Source organism: Sciurus carolinensis, chromosome 10 (genome assembly GCF_902686445.1).
Source record: "Sciurus carolinensis chromosome 10, mSciCar1.2, whole genome shotgun sequence".
Lineage (NCBI taxonomy): Eukaryota > Metazoa > Chordata > Mammalia > Rodentia > Sciuridae > Sciurus > Sciurus carolinensis.
In genome coordinates this window covers 62,098,999-62,117,419 of record NC_062222.1, presented here as the reverse complement: position 1 = coordinate 62,117,419, position 18,421 = coordinate 62,098,999, and the positions used below count along the sequence as shown (strand labels likewise).

Sequence of the window (18,421 nt, the reverse complement as noted above, 5' to 3'; positions counted from 1 at the left end):
AGAGTCTATTCCATCATGCATGTAAATAGTTGAATTCACATAGATGATTGAGAGCTTGGTCATTGAGGAGTGGGACAGAGAGATGGTAATTAACAGATAAAACTTGGTATTTCAGTAACCACATTGTGTTTGTCTCACCATTACATTGTAGTTAATGTGGTCATTATTGCTTTTGTTTTCCCAACTGCATTTGCAGTGGTAGGAAATGGTCATTAACCATGGTACATGGTACTTAAGTTTCTTAAAATTACCTAAGTCAGTGCTTCAGTTCACAAATGTCATTTCCATGAGCCTTTAGAGTCCAAAAGCCTTTGATTAACCATGACCAGTTTTGCTTTATGGTTTCATGTTATAAGATCAGCTCTACAATGCAATTTGTGCCCTACTAGAACATAATGTCTATGTATTATTCTAAGAAAAATTCCCCTGAAGATGTTTTACTCTTCCAGAAATGAGAAGTAGTTCTAATTTTCCCACTTCTCAAAATTTGGCAATGTAACATTGGAACAATTAGATATGTTAAAGAATTTCTCAGGGATTTAACTTTTCCTTAAAACAAAAAGTTCTTGCTTTAAAAATATATATAAATGAAATCCATTAGAAGTCATAAAAACATCGTGACATAACACTAAAAAATAAAATTAATTATCTCTAAAGGAGTAGGATTTTTTTCTTCAATTGAAACCCCAAAATTCAACTAATAATGTTAATAGGCAGTCAATTATTTCATCCATTGATGAAAATGGTATTTCCAGTTCCTCTCTTTAAATCATGTTCCTCAAGTTGCTTTTCAGTTATTCCTTTCCCATAGAACCTTCATTCTCTCCCAACTTACTTTGCCTTGTAGCCAGCACTATGGGTAGTAAAAGTAATAAATAGTACTGAATGAGACTCAAGGGAGGTTAAACTGATGACCACACCAGCAGCATGCTGTGAGTAATAATGAAAACGATTACAGCAGTCAAGCCAGAATATCAGCAAAGGTAATAAAACCTTGAAAATAATAATTAACATTTATTGATCACTTGAAAGATAGCAGACTTTATGCTAAGTATTTTAGATACATTGGTTCATTTAATATTTATAACCATCTTCTAAAATACATACTATCAGTAACTCATTGTACAAGCAACAAAGCTGAGGTTGAGAAGATAAAAAATTTCCCAAAGCCATGGCACTGATAAGTGCTTGAGTAAGGACCAGACCTTGAATCTTTCTAATTCCTGAACTCATATTCTGAATAACCCACACTAGATCTCATCCCCCTTGAACTTTTATTTGGCCCTATATTTTCATAGAATACTAACGAGGTTATAGTATAGACTTATCCATTGTTAAGTATTGGAAGGTAAAGGATGATATTTTCCAAATCCTCAACTGGCCAGACAAAATAGAGGGGACTTCACTTTGGGGTCAAATCTGAAGGCATACATCCGTTCCTTAGCTGTTTTGACCTATAATTGATATCTGTCATTCAAAGTAAGATATTTTGGCATATCCAATCAATACAAATTACATTAGGAAAAATCATGTTAAATAATTGTCAAATAAAGGTAAAATATATTTAAGGCATATATTTTGATGATTTGAGATACATGTACACTGTGCAATCATGAACAGAATCAAGTTGATTAATGCACCCATCAATATCCACACTGTACATTAGATCCTCAAAATTTGTTCACTTACAACTGGAACTTTGACAGACATCTCCCCATTTCTGCCTTCTCTCACCCTTTGGTAACCACTGTTCTTTTAGCTTCTAAGATTCTGACTTTTTTAGATTCTACAGATAAATGAAATCATACAGTATTTGTCTTTCTATGTCGGACTCATTTCGCTGATCATGACCTTCAGGTTCATCCATGTTGTCACAAATGGCAAAATAACTTTAAAAAATTAAAATGGAGTGCTTTGTTTCATTAACATACTCCTTATCAATTATGTCTAACTTGAATATTTTGGGAATACTGAAAGCTAGAAATCTGTGTAATTTACATATGGCCTTAAGGCATTTTTAAATAAATAAATGAAAACTTGAAAAAAATAAATGTTTACATAATAAAGAACAATAATCACAGTAGTAAACAAAAATTGTGGCTAACATTCTTGAAGATTTATTATGAACTAGTATTTTATCATTTACTATTCAAAATAACCCTAACGATGTAAGTAAGTATTTTTATTACTATTTTATAGATGAGGAAATAGATTGGAAAGCTAAATGCTCAAGATTACAAAGTTAACAAGCTAGGAGTCTAATCACATTATTCCAATGACAATCCATGACCTTCTCTGTTAGTCTCTTCCCTGTCTATTGGTGGTTCCTACAATTTGCTTCATCTATTATTTCCCTGAAGTTGCAGACAACATGGTATGTGTTTGTATCTGAGCTATTTAGTTATCACTAACTTCAACAGCATCAGTTTGTATCTAGACTTTCATGCAATAACTGGGAACTGAAACTGTTTTCAAAATTTTAAACCCTTATGATTTCTCTAAAAGTAAAACCTAATAAGAAAATATTGTAATTTCACATGATATTTCCCTCAAGTGTAGTTCTACAATCCAAAGTAACTGAACATTCATTTAAAAAAAAAAAAAAAAACTATTCCTTTTCAGTGCCAACTGGCATTATAAAAAGTAATCAGTGGGTATAATAAATCTCAACTCCCTTCTAATATTATCACTGCACTAATTTTGGAAGGGGAGAATCAAAGCCAAATAATTTAAAAGAAGTCTGATTCCCCAAATTTACAAATATCTTCTAATTTCATGCCTCAGCTGTGTTGGTAAACATAATTGCCTGCAATATTTCTTGGAAACACTCAAAGTTCCATTTGTAACTAATGACAAAGTTGCTTGAAAAATTCAAAATTTCCTAGAAAGTACAAAAACTTTTTTTACAATAGCATTCAATGTCATCCTTCTTAATCATTGATATTCATAAGATTTACTCATCATAAAATGAAGCAGCATATCTCAGTGTGCCTTTTTCCAGCCTGATTTTGCTATGCCATTGGCAAGCATATACCAAGCATATCTTCCTTCCCAAACATCAGTTCCTTCTCCAGACCAGGATGGGCAGAGGTGATTAGAGGAATGTCCCTGAGAGGAAACGCTGCTCCAGCTCAATAAATGGTTGACATATAGTCTTACAGTTGGTAGAAGAGATCCAATGGATTTACTTTGGGGAAGTTGAATAACTTTTATAAAATATTATCCCTTTTTCAAGATTAGTTATCTGATGGCATCTAAACTTCTGTTTGTTACTTGCCATTAATAGAAATTTTGAAAATGAATTCTCCCTCTAAAAGATAATCCAAAAATTCAATTTCTTGTCCCTTCAATGACAATGACCGCACAATACAAGGATGTTCTGCTACATGATATGAAATAGTATAACAGATTGTGTTACAGCTGGGATTGGCAGTATTGAGATACACAGCTCAGTTTCAAAAGGGAAAAAGGTGCCATTTCCATATGAAGCTAAGGACAATTTGGACTTTTTATTCTCAGTGAAAGGTAAAAACATATAGGCATTAAATGGAACATGTGTTTTTCTATTGGCACCCAGACTAAAAGTGGCAATGGTGAAATGTATTTTGGGGAGCTTTGGAGGTACTTGCAGAATAAACACTGGGTAACAACATCATCATTAGCTCCATTTGCCCTTAGAATAATGTAATTTCCAAAAAGCTACTTCTTCCACATAAAAGAAGACATAGCTATGTGGAAATCATAGTTCACACAGTTATATTTACTAATAAATTTAGAGAAAGACTAGGTTTTGATGGTTGAAACTTGTTTTCTTTTCCTGAAACTATAAGCAAGCTTGAATCCCAACATCCCACCGTATTTTTGTGTTTGATGCATTCATTCTCCATGATTCTTGAGACTGGATTAAAGAAAATATGGAGTCAGTGCTGCCATAGACTCAAACCAGCTGAGATAAAATTTCTTTCTAAGAAGACATTGAATCAGTACATAAATATTTTCTCACTAAAGGTAACCCTTTATCCCAAGAATGCCAATAGCAGGATTTTTGCACAAACATTTTTCTACATTTGGAAACATGAGTAAATTGTTTTTCTCGTACTACATGATGTGTTTTATCCCAGGCTGAGAAATCTAAGTAAGTCTGTCAACAAGCATGGTTATTAAATGTAGGGACAGAGGGAATAGTAGAAACTGGCAGACCATCTAATGGGAAGGAGATTGGGACTGAAACCTAAAGTCATGGTGAGACTTGTTTAGGAATTTGAAAATTCTCCTAGAGGTAATGGGGAGTAACAAAATTTTAGAAAGAGTTTTATCAGTTTAGAGAGGAATGGATGGGAGAGAAAAAAATGCAAGAAAAAAATGTGTAGAAAGTCATTAGAGGTATCTAATGCACATCTAGCCATGGTATTTAACTAGTATGGGTCTCCTTAATATAGACTTGATCGAAATATCTGATTTAATGGCTATTTAATTTGATAATATCGTAGGATTAGGATAATTTAAGAGAAATGTGGCTTTAGAAATGTCATATCTCTGGGCTAACATTTACATGTATAGTGAATCCAAGTACATTGCTTTAGTTTATATTTTTGAAAGGTATTTTAAAAGAGTATGTGGTTTTACTACCTCTTAGCTAAATAGGTAGAGAATACTAATCTGAGAAAATTGCAAAAGTCACTCTGGTTAGGGTACATTTCAGATAAAATACCCAGTTCTCTGAATCCTTACCAGTGTTTGCTATTATCATTCATTTATTTTTTATTTTAGTCATTCTGATAGGCATGTAGTGATATTTTATTGTGTTCTTTATATTTCCCTGGGGTATAGTGATATTGGTTATGTTTTCATGTGCTTATTTGTAATCCTTATGTCCTCTTATATGGAAAATATCTCTTTTGCCTGTTTTCTAATTTAATTGTTTATTTGTGCTTTGATCCTGAAGTTCTTTGCATATTCTAGATATAAGTTCCTTGTTCCCTATGATTTTGCTATATTTTTTCTCACCTGCAGCTTATATTTTCTTTATAAAGTCTCTCAGAGGACAAAGAATTTTATTTTAATGAAGTCCAACATATCATTATTTTTATCTTATGGACTGTGCTTCTGGTGTCACATCTAAGTCTTTTCATCAAGTCTTAAGTCCCAAAGATCTTCTCCAAATAGTTTTGTAGTTTTTACAATAATTTCACACTTAAAAAATATCAAATCCATTTTAGTAGATATGAGTCAGTTTTTTGTCACTGTGACCAAAATACCTGAAAAGAAAACTTAGAGGAGGAAGGTTTATTTGGGCTCATGGTTTCAGTCCATGACCATCCAACTCCATTCTTCAGGCCCAAGGTGATGTCAAACATCATGGCAGAAGAGTTCAGTAGAAGAAAGCTGCTCTCAGCTCATGGCAGCTAAGAAGCAGAGAGACAGGAAGGGGACAGATATCCTCAAGGCCACACCCTTAGTGACTATATTCTCCAGCCACATCCAACCTGCCTATAGTTGCCACCTAGTAATCCATTCAAATTTTAATCTATCAAATGGATTGGTTCAATTGATGAGATTATAGCCCTAATCACTATCTAAATGCCCCACCTTGGAATCTTGCCGCATTGGGGATCATGTTTTCAACATAAGAGTTTTTGGTGGGCATTCCAGATCCAAATTATAACAGTAAGGTTTAGGTTGAGGTTCAATTTTTTTGCCTATGAACATTAAGATGATCCATCAACAAACATTTGCTAAGAAGACTATCTTTTATGCAGATGATTTTATACTTTAAAAAAAATCAATTGCCCATACTGATTAGTATATCTACTCCTGTGTGGCCCATATCACACAGTTTTAAATACTGCAACTTGAAATTGAGTAGAGTGATTCCTCCTACTATTTTCCCCTAGGATTATTTTAGCTATTCTGTTTCCTTTGTATTTCCACATAAATTTCAGAATAATCTATATTTACAAAACAAATCTTGCTGGAGTTTTGACAGGAATTGCATTAAATTTGTTTTTCAATTTAGGGGAGAATTTACAACTTTACTATTTTGAGTCTTCCAAACTATAAACAGGTATGTCAGTTGATTTATTTTGATCTTTGATTTCTTTCATCAGCATTTTGTAATTTTCAGCATATAGGTTCTATACATGTTTTGTTAGAGTCATACCTAAGTATTGCTTTTCTTCCTAGTGATTAAAAATACTATGGCATTTTAAATTTCAGTTTCCACATATTAATTACTAGTATGCATAAAGTTAGTTTTTGTATGCTGATTTTATTTTGTGACCTTGCTAAACTCATTTATTAGTCTAGGAGCCTTTGGTAGTTTCTTTGAGATCTAAGTAAATGTTTTTGCCATTTACACAGTGGGGCAGTTTTATTTCTTCTTTTCTGATTTTTATGCTTTCCTTTTTCTTCTTGCCCTTTGTGTGCTAGCTAGAGCTTGCAGTATTGTCACAGTAAGAGTGGTAAGTGTGCACATCTCTACTTTGTTCTAGATCTTGGTGTGATAGATATTTTGCTTATAGGATTTCATTTTTGTTTTTAGATAATCTTTGTCAAATTGAGGAAATTCTTTTCTTGTTCCAGTTTTGCATGAGCTTTTATCATGCACAGTGGTTGGATTTGTCATGTTTTCTTCATTGATTGGTATGCTCATGTGATTTTTCTTCCTTAGTCTATTGATTGAATTACTTTATTCTTAAAATTATATCAAGGCTTCTGCACCTTTTTCTCTAAATCCTGCTTTTTTCCTTGATTTTTCTTCTTTTATTACTTTTTTTTTTCTTTTGTGGTACTGGGGATTGAACCTAGGGCTTTGTATGTGCAAGGCAAGCACTCTACCAACTGAGCTATATCCCCAGCCATCTTTTATTAATCTAAGGCAATGAAAGATCCCTTACTTTACTTGACCACTGCTTTACTTTTTAATTTTCTCTTACCTGAAACTATTGTTTCTCTCTTTCCATTCTTTTCATATTATAGTTTGTTTTCCTGAGTGTGGAGTTTAGACTATACCTTCTTCCATTCTCAAAATAGGCTTAAAAACCTTTCCTCATTAAAGGAAAGTATAAGTTTAACTCCATTAGCAGCATACACTCTGCCCTTCATGTACTGGTCCAGCCTCATTTCTATCAACTGCACCAATTAACCCATTCTCACCCTCGTTCATGTTCCAGTCAAGCCAGACTTTTGTGGGTCATTTCATGCCTCTGTGAAATTGTACATGCTGTTCCCTCTCCCTGATGTGACCCATAATCCCTTTATTTTCTGCTATCTTTCATTTGCCCAAAGTCACTACTCACATGTTTTTTTGAGATTATAAATTCTTCAAAAGCAAGGATAATATCATTTCCATGTTGTGCTTCCAGTGCCTCTCAAAGTTCCTGGCACGCAGTCCAAATAATAGAAGCAGCTAACATGTATTGAGTGCTTGCTATGTGATAGACATTTGTAAATGTTCTACATAGATTTTCTCATTTAATCCTCATAATAACCCCACGGGGTGTATGTTATTGTCATCTCCAATTTATAGATGGTAAAACTAAAAGCTAGGGTAATAAACCCAGACAATCTGACATTAAAATTTTTATCTTCACTTATAGACCATATCATCTGCCAATAGCAAATATGCTAAATCTGTATTGATTTAAGTAAAGAACAACTGAATAAATGAAATCCATGGGGGTCATTATAAATTTCTTTTTTTTAAAAAAAAAAGAGCTTTGCAGAAAAGAATAAATGATGACATTACATTTAGCTAACGTAATTCTAGATATTTCTAAGTTCTGTAGTATCTTAGAAATGAGCCCAAGAGACTATGAATTAAAACAAATCTGCATTGAAATCCTCTGCTACCTATTAGCTGAATGACCTCATCAGAATCCATAATCATTTAAAACTTTATATTTCCTAGGGGCAAAAAGGTATAAGTTTAGCTCCATAGCTTTAGCATAAATATTAAATGAAAAAGAGGGAAAGAAAGAAAGAAAAGACAAAGAAAGCAGCTCTGTTCTTGGACCCTGGATGCACCCCAGGTAACATTTGCTTCTATTCGTTTTGCTTACTCTCTAAGAGCTTATATAGATTCCTTGGACTGATGGTCTTCCTTTTGCCCCATTTTTAAAAGATATGTGTTACACTCAGGTCAGGGTGCTGGTAGAGAAAACTTGGAATTTTCCAAGTTGTATTGGAACACCTGGATAGGTGTCCCTGAAGGCTTTGTTTCTGCAGACTTCCTTTGTAGAGTTAGAACTTCCCCCTGCTCCATGAAGTTTCTGAGGCTTCTCTCCTGCAAGGCAAAAGATGAGCCTTTTGTCCTTGTCTAACTTCCTCTTCATCATGAGAACTGAAGTCCCAGCAAAATCACTGGGACATGTGAGACTTGATAAGGGATGAAAGAGACTGAACACTTTTATGTACTAACGGACCCATGGTAGTACCCCTAGAACTGGAGAAACTTTACAACCTTATTGAGATAGACTTACCATCCTATAAAATTCACCTATATCTGTGTGCAATTCAATGGTGTTTAGTATATTCAAGACTTGTGAACAAAGCATGACAGTCTAATTTTAAAACATTTTCATCATCATCCCAAAAAGAAAAACCCATATCTTTTTAGCAGTTACTCCTAATGTACTCTACACATACACTGGAATTCTGCCCCCCTGCTCTTGCTCATGTCCTGTGTGGGTGAGGGAAAGGGTTCCTGTCAGAGGGATGGGCTGACTGCGAAATATCAGAAAATAAGACAGAGGGCAAGAATATCTTTAAAGCAGGGACGTGACTGATATGAGCCTTCCAGAAGGGTCTGGTTCTAACAAGGCAGCAAGCCCAGCAGTCTGTGCTTGCTTTATTTTATAGCAGCACAGATCAAAGGAGATCCGAAGGTATAAGGTTTCAGCGTGGGAGGAGTCTTGTCTGGGTGCTTGCTTCTTGGTGTGGCAGGGGTCTTAGAGTAAATAGCTTGATCAGCATTTGGCAAGCTACACCCATCTCAAGGAGGCTGTGCTTAAAACTTGAGCAGTGAGCAGGTCAGGGTGCTGGCCTGAAGTGGGTAGTCCCACAGCACCCTGGCAGGCTCTCAGCACCCTGCCCCCATTTTTAGTAACTACTCTTATCATCTTGTCTACAATTGCATATGCTAAATTCTTTCTTTCACCTAATTCACCTCTGCCTCAATGTTTCTTTCTGATCCTTCTGTTGTTTCTGACGCAGCTGCCACTTCCAACCTCATGGTCTGTCTTACAGTGTGTTTTCTTTTGACCCTGTCACTTGGTCCTCCAGTTCCTTTGAATATAAAAATCTTTTGTATCAGCCAAACTTTATTCGAATTTAAGCATGAATAATGAATTGTAGCAATGATTCACTCTGTAATCTCACCTTAGTGCTTGACTGACTACCCTCAAGATCAGGCAGCTCATGACAGTGGCTGGCAATAAGCCTGGGTCAGGCTCTTCTAGCTCGTCTTTATTTACCCTATCATAATGTGCTGCTCAAATACCACTGTCTCCAGGTAGCCTTCCTCCATATTTGTAACTAGATTTCGTGTCTTTCTTCTTTGAGCCACTTTGCATCTACCTTGTTTACTCCCTGAATTACATCTGGCCATGTATTGATGTATTCTACTTGTTTTACCTTCCCAGTTAACAATGCATGTGCTTGAGGGCTGTTTTTAATTATCTTTGTACCAACTTAGGGTCTTACCAAATTCCTGGTACCTAATTTGTAACAAGTAATATTCATTCAGTGAGTTAACAAGGAAGAGATTTCTGTATCTGACTTGAGACTATGGTACTATATGAATTGTATGTATACGCCTCATAAAAATCAGAAGGAGCTGGGCACAGTGGAGCACACCTGTAATCCCAGCATCTCTGGAGGCTGAGCATGAAGACTCTGAGTTCAAAGCCAGCCTCAGCAACTAAGTGAGGTCTTAAGCAACTTAGCAAGACCCTGTCTCTAAATAAAATATAAAAAGGCCGTGAATGTGGTTCAGTGGTCAAGCACCTCTGGGTTCAATCCCCAGTACAAAAACGAAAAAAAAAAAAAAATTAGAAATGTGAAATCCATTTCTTCTTCACGCTCTTACTCCACAAAAGAGAGAAATCCCAAAATGGTACTCTCTAGGTTTCCATCGTGTCTTACTCACTCCTCTTCAGTCCTCCGGTAGCATCCTATTACATTGCTCTCAGCAGGGAATTGCACACTTTATTAGGAAGTGAGCTGGGCCTGATTCATACTGCTTTTATGTTTCATTTTAGTACAGAATCGTATAGGCTCAGCTCCAGAACACACAGGCACTGCAGACAGAGTCTGACATTCATCTCCTCGCTGTGTATTGTTCAGTGTTGCGATGGCTTACTTACCCTTGCACTTAAGCACTGTGGTGATGGATGTTTTATGAGCATATAGCCATCTAGATGTCATGGGCAGGATTTTATCTCAAAAAAAGAAAAGCATAAACTCTAAGACATGTTGGTGGGTCTTTCAAAGCCACCCTTCAGTGAGCATTTAATTAAAAGTTGTCTCCCACTTTATTTGTGGTTCCTGGGAACTGAGCTGTGTTAGCATTGGCGTAGAATTTGTTTACAGGGAACTCACCATGACAAAAACTTTGCCAACCTAATAAGCTTGCACAACCCCTAAGGTGAGCTCCTTCTTCTGGATAAACTGAATCCTTCTAAGAAAATCAATCCTTGTGTGCTGGCGCTCTCTCTCTCTCTCTCTCTCTCTCTCTCTCTCTCTCTCTCTCTCTCATTCCTCTAAGCCTAGAAACGTATTAAGTTACATTTCTAAAGAATAAAATTCCCATCTTCTATTTCTGGTTATTTTCTTTCTTACCTGAAGTCTGCTAAATAAATAAATTCTATCTACCACAAGTTCCTTCATATGGTAAAAACTCTATACTTGGGAGGACTCCGTTTAGTCCCTGTAGAGGAGGTAGTTTTGAGTATGGGTCATGCTTTTGTGAAATTAATGTGGAAAGAGCAATGACAGAAATCAGCAAGAGTGAAGTTGGCAGTCAGGGCCATTTGGCAAAACACTGCTGACGGAGACTGAAGACCTAGATTCAAGCCTCCAGGTCTCCTTCCCATTATTAAAAGAATCAGAGAACTTTTTAAGTCGCTTTGCACTTCGACTTTCTGTCTTTTAAAAAAGTGATCCATTTCTTCTCTCACTGCACAAATATTGGTTCCATAGTTTGAATGAGGTTATTTTCAGTGTCCCTTCAACTATGAAATTCTGTATTAAACAGGACACAATGAAGTATTTTATTAAAGATTTGAGATATGTGATAAAAACAGATTCACAGAGATACCTTAGTAAAAGAAATCCTCGTTTGGCAGGCAGAAACTCTATTTTGTCACCCTCCTATCTTCCTTTTCTATGTCTGTTTTTCCAGTCCCACCTTTGTTTCCCTGACCTCTCCATCATGCCAGCGGCTTTGGCATGCTGACCCCCACCCTCCACTAAGTACCTGTTTGACCCTATTAGTCCTCAGAACCTCTTAGCTCCTCCACAGCTCCTGTCATCTAAAGATACTCAATTTATTTTTAATGGCTTTCTCCTCCACTCCTACACACACAGACACCTCTATGAGAGCCCCCATTCTCAAGCCCTGATATTAAGGATGAGCTTGGAAAACACCCAAATCGCCCAGATAATGGCAAGTGATGGGGAGGGTGAGGAACAGAGTCTACAGCTGGCTGGCTCGGCTCTTTTCCCAGATTAAGATTAAGTTTTCTGGGAGAAATGATGCTGATTTCTCAAGATTTGCTATTGAATTGGGTTTGGGGAGCACATTTGCCAAACAGTTTGAGCATTTATAATCTTATTTTGGCCTTTAATAACACCTCATCTCTGCATCAGGATGCACATTTAATATCAGCTTTAGTTGAAATTCCTCAGAAACCAAATATTGCCTAATTGGGAATAGAGGATAATTTCTCTGAATGAGTCTTAAAAAATAAATAAGTAAAAGAACAGTTTGGGGAAATTCACAGACCTTCTGTGCTACAAAGAGGAAATAGAACTTTTGAATTTAAGAAATTTTAAGTGATCAATAGAAATGTGGTCTCCTGTTCTACATTATAATGAGCCAGAATTTCTGTTTTTAGTGAGATTCATTAGCACATTCACGAACACCAGGACTTTCTTCTTCCTTTGACAGGAATATTTCATTGGATCTTTAAATAGAATAGTAAATTTGCTTACTGTTAATCCTGATAACTTCTTTCTCTCTAGTCCTTTATGTTTTTTTTCTCTACTGTGAAAAGTTTGATAATGTGACTAATGTTTGGAGTTTTTCAAAAGACCTAATAGGGAAAAAATACAAATTGCTATTGATTTCTCATTTGAATCCACACTGTATTTTATTTGGATCATTGTTTCATGTAGTATTAGTATGTATTGTTGTACCATAGCTTGTTAGTGGGCTATGTGCAAAGCAGCAATCAATAGTTCAATGTCAGACTTGAAGGGTATATTGAATAAAGGTTTTTCCTTAAGTCAGCATTGGTCTTGATTCTAATTAATGTTTCCAGTGTTGATTTGAAGTATGGAATAGGGAGTAAGCTTATTAAATATGCAGATTACTCTATATTGAGTAGGGGTGATTATTGACTAGAACCATACTGTAAGAATTTATAAGGACCTTGACAAATTAAGCAAGGTGATTAGAAGTACGATGAAGTTTAATTGGGACAAATATGTGATAGCTTACTCAGAGTGTGTGTGTGTGTGTATGTGTGTGTGTGAGAGAGAGAGAGAGAGCACAAGTTCAGCAACAATTAATGAAGACAGTGAATGAGCCATGTGACAATTATAAATTTGAAATGTAGCATTGCTACTCATTAAGAAAATGACCTAGTAGCAAAAAAGTTGTTCAGACCTTTTAAAGACCACCATGGCCTATTTATAATGCTCATAAATTATGCAAACCTTACAGCAGAAGACAAGAAGATAGCTAATATCTATGAAAAACTGAGTAATAGATACTGTGGATAATAAGTAAAATAACTTAATGTTTAACTCAAGTATTTTATTACATCAATAAATATCATATATTGGAGGTAGTAAGCAGCTATTGTTCACTTTTACTGAGAACAAAATGGGAGGCTTCTTTGATATGGGGGGTTTTGAATTAGGTTTGAGTAAGGAATTCCCAGTATTAAGTTTTCTAAGTCACTAAGATACCTTAGGAAAAAATAATAATAAAGTCAGTTTTGCCTACTGGCTTATATGCCTTATGGTATCTAATCGACGTAGGTACTACCTCGGGTGACTCTTTCATAGCTCTCTGATGTTATGATTGTATTAGGATTCTTTTTAAACACTATTTAGAAATTTGATTATCCCCAGGGGAATTCATGGGAATTAGTGAAGTCCTTCATGTATTTTCAAGGAGGTAGAAATATAAAAATCCACTATTCACTGTTGAAGTATACTGAATTATTTGAAGATATCATTGCAAAAGAAAGTTTATAATCAGCTGATATTCGACAGGGACATATTGAAATGCTGGCTATAAAAAGGTAGAATAAATGAACATTTGTTCCTGCTGTGCTGGGATAAATAAGTATTATATCTTTTTCACAGTACATAAGAAAGAAGCAGTACATATGTTTTACCATGCACAGTAAAACTACAGGATAATTGAATTCACAGAACACAGGGGCCTTTTGTAGTGGAGTTTTGCTTAGTTGATATTTATATCATAATATGTGGAGTTTGCTATCTATCTCATATTATGTAAATATATAAAGTAGCCTTTCATGATATACATATACGTATTATTGTACATATATGCATTTGACATACATATACATGTAATAACTTATCTATCATTAAATATTAATACATATTAAATATATAACTAATTGACCATTATCACAAATGATAAATCTTCGCTGTCATTTTGGAGAGAATTTAATAGTCATTTTTATTAATTATGCTTAACAGCAATAAGAACAGAGCATTTCTCAATAAAGATCTATTCTATCCACAGTTTGAACCAATTTTTAAATTTGCCTGGAAGTACAAATTTTTCCAATTGCAGGAATATATGCTCGTAAGTAGTGTATGGCATCCATTTTTCTCAACTATCTGTTTTTTATGAACTTCCACTTTTCTGTGGTATCTGTACCACATGGAGATAGGAATGCCTCTGATTACTCTGTTGGGGAGAGATTTGGGGAATATTCCTACATCTATTAGGAAGGACTTCAGCTATGTTGAAGGAACTATAATTCCTGCACCCAGTAATCCACCACAGAGTGACGGTGTTCCAAGAAAGGAGAGTTGTCCTCCTTATGAATATTGATATTTCCAGATCAATCACATTCAAAATTCTGATGACTGTTTAAGCAGTTCTTAAAAATAATAATCAAGTGAGCATTCTAAAATAGTTCAGAAAGAAAAATAAGAATGAATGAAGAGAATGTACAAGGTCTCTGGGATACCATCAAAATTAGAAGATCAAACATTTGCATAATCAGCATGCCAGAGGGAAAAGAGCTCTGTAGAGGGCACAGACAATCTATTCAGTCAAGTAACAGCAGAAAACTTCCTAAACCTTGGAAAAGATAGAGACATCCAGGAACAGGAGGGATTTAGCCAGAAATACAAGACCAGGAAGGAACCTCTTTACAACATATTATAGTTAAATTGCCAAAAGTACAAAACAATGAATATTAAAGCTTCAAGAGAGAAGTGCCAACTCACATTTAAAGGTAGACCCATTAGAATAATAACACATTTCTCAGCAAAATCTCTGAAGTCTGGGAAGACTTAAAACAATGTATTCAAATCCTGAAAGAAAATAGCCTCCAACCAACATTACTATATCCATCGAAGTTATCCTTCAAAATTGAAAAATAAGTATAGACATTTTAAGATAAGCATAAACTAAATTAATTCATAACCACTAGCCCAGTATTACAGAAGCTACTTAAGGGAATCCTACACCCAGAAAATGAAAAGAGACAAGAACAATCATGAAAGCATGAAAAAGAAAAAATCTCAATGGAAGAGAGGGATGCAATAAGAAATAAGAGGATCAAATATCAATTTAGTAATCCATCAGAGTCTAGGATTAATAAAAGTGGAATAGATGGGCATGGAATATTCAAAACAAGAAAATCAACAAAAGGAACAATTCTGTACCTTTCAATAACAAAACAGAAATAAATGTTCTTACTTCACCTATTAAAAGACACAGACTGATTGGATTAGAAAACAAGATCCAACAACTTGTTGCCTGCCAGTAACTCACCTCACCTGCAAAGATATATACAGACTAAAAGTGAAAAAAATGGAAAAAGAAATTCTAAACTGATGGGATCCAAAAGCAGTTATGAATAGCTGTATTTATATGTAACAAAACAGAATTTAAGACAGAATCCAAGGAGACTAAGATCAAGAGAACAATTCATCAAGAACAAATACTAATCATAAATATATACGTACCAAACACTAGAATGCCCAATTTTATAAAACAAACATTACTAGATATAAAGGGAGAAATAGACTATGGTACACTAATAATGAAATTTCAATACCCTACTTTCACCATCCAGAGAGAAAAATCAATAAAAAATTATAGTTAAGTTAAACTATAAATCAAACAGACTTAGTAAATATCTACAGAATATTCCTTCCAGTGGTTACAGAATATACATTCTTTGCATCGACCTATGAAACATTTTCCAAAATGGACCACATATTGGCCCATAAAGTAAGTCTTAACAAATTTTTAAAAATTGAAATAATTCTTGCATATTTTCAGATCACAATGGAATGAAACTAGAAATACAGAAATTATACAAACACATGCAAATTGAAAAAAACACTTTTGAATGAACAGTGGGTTTTTAAAGAAATCAAAAATCAATAGCTTGTCTATACACTAATAATGAATTGGCTGAGAAAGAAATCAAGAAGGCAATTCCACTCACAATAGCCTAAGACAAAAACACAAGAAAACAACAACAATAGTTTAAAAAGAACTTAGAAAAATTCAATCTGGGGAGGTGAAAGACTTGTTCAATGAAAATTTCAAAATGCTGAAGAAAGAAATTGAAGAAGATGCTAGAAGGTAAAAAGACTTCCTATGTTCAAGGACTGGGAGAATTAATATTGTTAAAATGGCACCACTACCAAAGTGATGTATAGATTCCATGCAATTCCCATGGAAATACCAAAGACATTCTTTACAGATCAAGAAAAAAAAAAAAAACCTAGAATTCTTATGTAAGCACAAAAAAACCCTGAATAGACAAAGAAATCTTGAACAAAAGGAGCAGTGCTGGAGGCTTTACAATCTCTGATTTCAAAATATTTGTCAAAGTCAGAGTAATCAAAATAGCATGGTATTGGCATAAAAATAGACATAGAGACCTAAGGAACAGATTGGAGAATCTAAATATTTATCCATGCATCTATAGGTAACTGATCCTCAATTAAGGTGCCAAAAGCATAAAATTGGAGAAGAGACAGCCTCTTAAATGGTACTAGGAAAATTGGATTTCTACATTCAGAAGATTGAAACTTGACATGTCTCTCTTACTGTGTACAAAAATCAAACTCAAAATGGATTAAGGACCTTAATATAGGATCTAAAACTTTGAACCACTAGGGGAAAACAAAGAGGAAGCACTTCAAGATATATAGGCATAGGCAATAATTTTCTGAGCAGGACTCCTACATTCAGACACAAAAGCAAAAATTGATAAATGGGAGTGCATCAAATTAAAAATCTTCTACACAGAAAAGGAAATAATCAACAACAAAAAAAAATTATAATGTAAGAAAATCTTTGCCAGCTATACATCTGCCTGAGAATTAATATCCATAATATAGGGGCAAATGACCTAAACAGACACTTTTCAAAAAAAGAAATATGAATGCCAATAAATATAAGAAAAAAATGCTAAGCACCTTTAGCCATCAGAAAAAAACAAATGAAAACTATATTGAGATCCCATCTAACCCCAGTCAGAATGGCAATAATAATAATGATTAAAAAATAGCAAGGGTGTGAAGAAAAAAGAATCTTTTTATACAGTTGTTCGGAATGTAAAATAGTACAGTCACTGTAGAAAAGTAATCCTACAATATGTACAGTCAGAAAAATGAGAAATTACACTCCAGATCTATCAAAATGTATAAATGCATTCTATTGTCATGTACAACTAATTAGAACAAATAAAAATATTAAGAAAAAAGCCATTGTAAGTGGAGTAAGATGAAATCTTAGAGTTGTTTTAATTTGCATTTCTCTAATTACTAGAGATGTTGAACACTTTTTCATATACTTATTAATCGTCTGTATGTCTTCTGTAAAGTGTCTGTCCAGTTCCTTGACCCATTTATTGATTGGGTTCTTTGTATTTTTGGTGTAAAGTTTTTTAAGTTCTTTATAAATTTTTGAGATAAGTGCTCTATCTGAAGTGCGTGTGGAAAAGATTTTCTCCCATTCTGTAGGCTCTCTTCACATTATAAGATTTCATCTTACTTCCGTTAGAATGGCTATTATCAAGAATACAAACAATCATAGATGTTGGCGCGGATGTGGGGAAAAGGGCACACTTTTATATTGCTGATGGAGTTGCAAATTGGTGCAGCCACTCTGGAAAGTAGTGTGGAGAATCCTCAGAAAACTTGGAATGGACCCATCTTTTGACCCAGTTATCCCACTCCTCGGTTTATATCCAAAGGACTTAAAATTAGCATACTACAGTAACACAGCCACATCAATGTTTATAGCAACTCAATTCACAATAGCTAGATTGTGGAACCAACCTAGATGCCCTTCAACAGATGAATGGATAAAGAAACTGTGGTATAGATACACAATGGAATATTTTTCAGCCATAAAGAAGAATAATGTTATGGCATTTGCATATAAATGGATGGAATTGGAGAATATCATGCTAAGTGAAATAAGCCAATTCCAAAAAACCAAAGGCTGAATGTTTTCCCTGATAAGTGGAGAATGATATATAATGGGGTTGGGGTTATGGGGAGTGAGAGAAGAATGGGGGAACTTTAGATTATGTAGAAGGAAATGGGGACGGAGGTATGAAAGATGGTGGAATGAGACAGGCATCATTACCCTGTGAACATGTATGACTACACAAATGGTATGAATCTACATCGTGTACAACCATAGAAATGAAATGATGTATTCCATTTGTGTACAATGAATCAAAATGCAGTCTGTAGAAAATTAAAAAATAAATAAATGATTTTTTAAAAAAATAAACAGTATGGAGGTTTAAAATTTGAAATACCACATGATTCAGCTCTCCCACTCCTGGATATATATCTGAAATGAGATCCCGCATAACTTATGGTTTGGATGTGAAGTGTCCTCCAAAGTCTCACAAGTGAAACAATGCAAGAAGGTTCAGAGAACAAATGA

At 34.7% G+C, this 18,421-nt stretch overlaps 1 protein-coding gene across 1 annotated transcript in view; it reads left to right on the top strand.

Annotated features, from left to right (window-relative positions):
- Grid2 (glutamate ionotropic receptor delta type subunit 2) overlaps positions 1–18,421 on the top strand; it is a 1,421,540-nt gene that overhangs the window by 1,182,200 nt on the left and 220,919 nt on the right. The window lies entirely within an intron of this gene.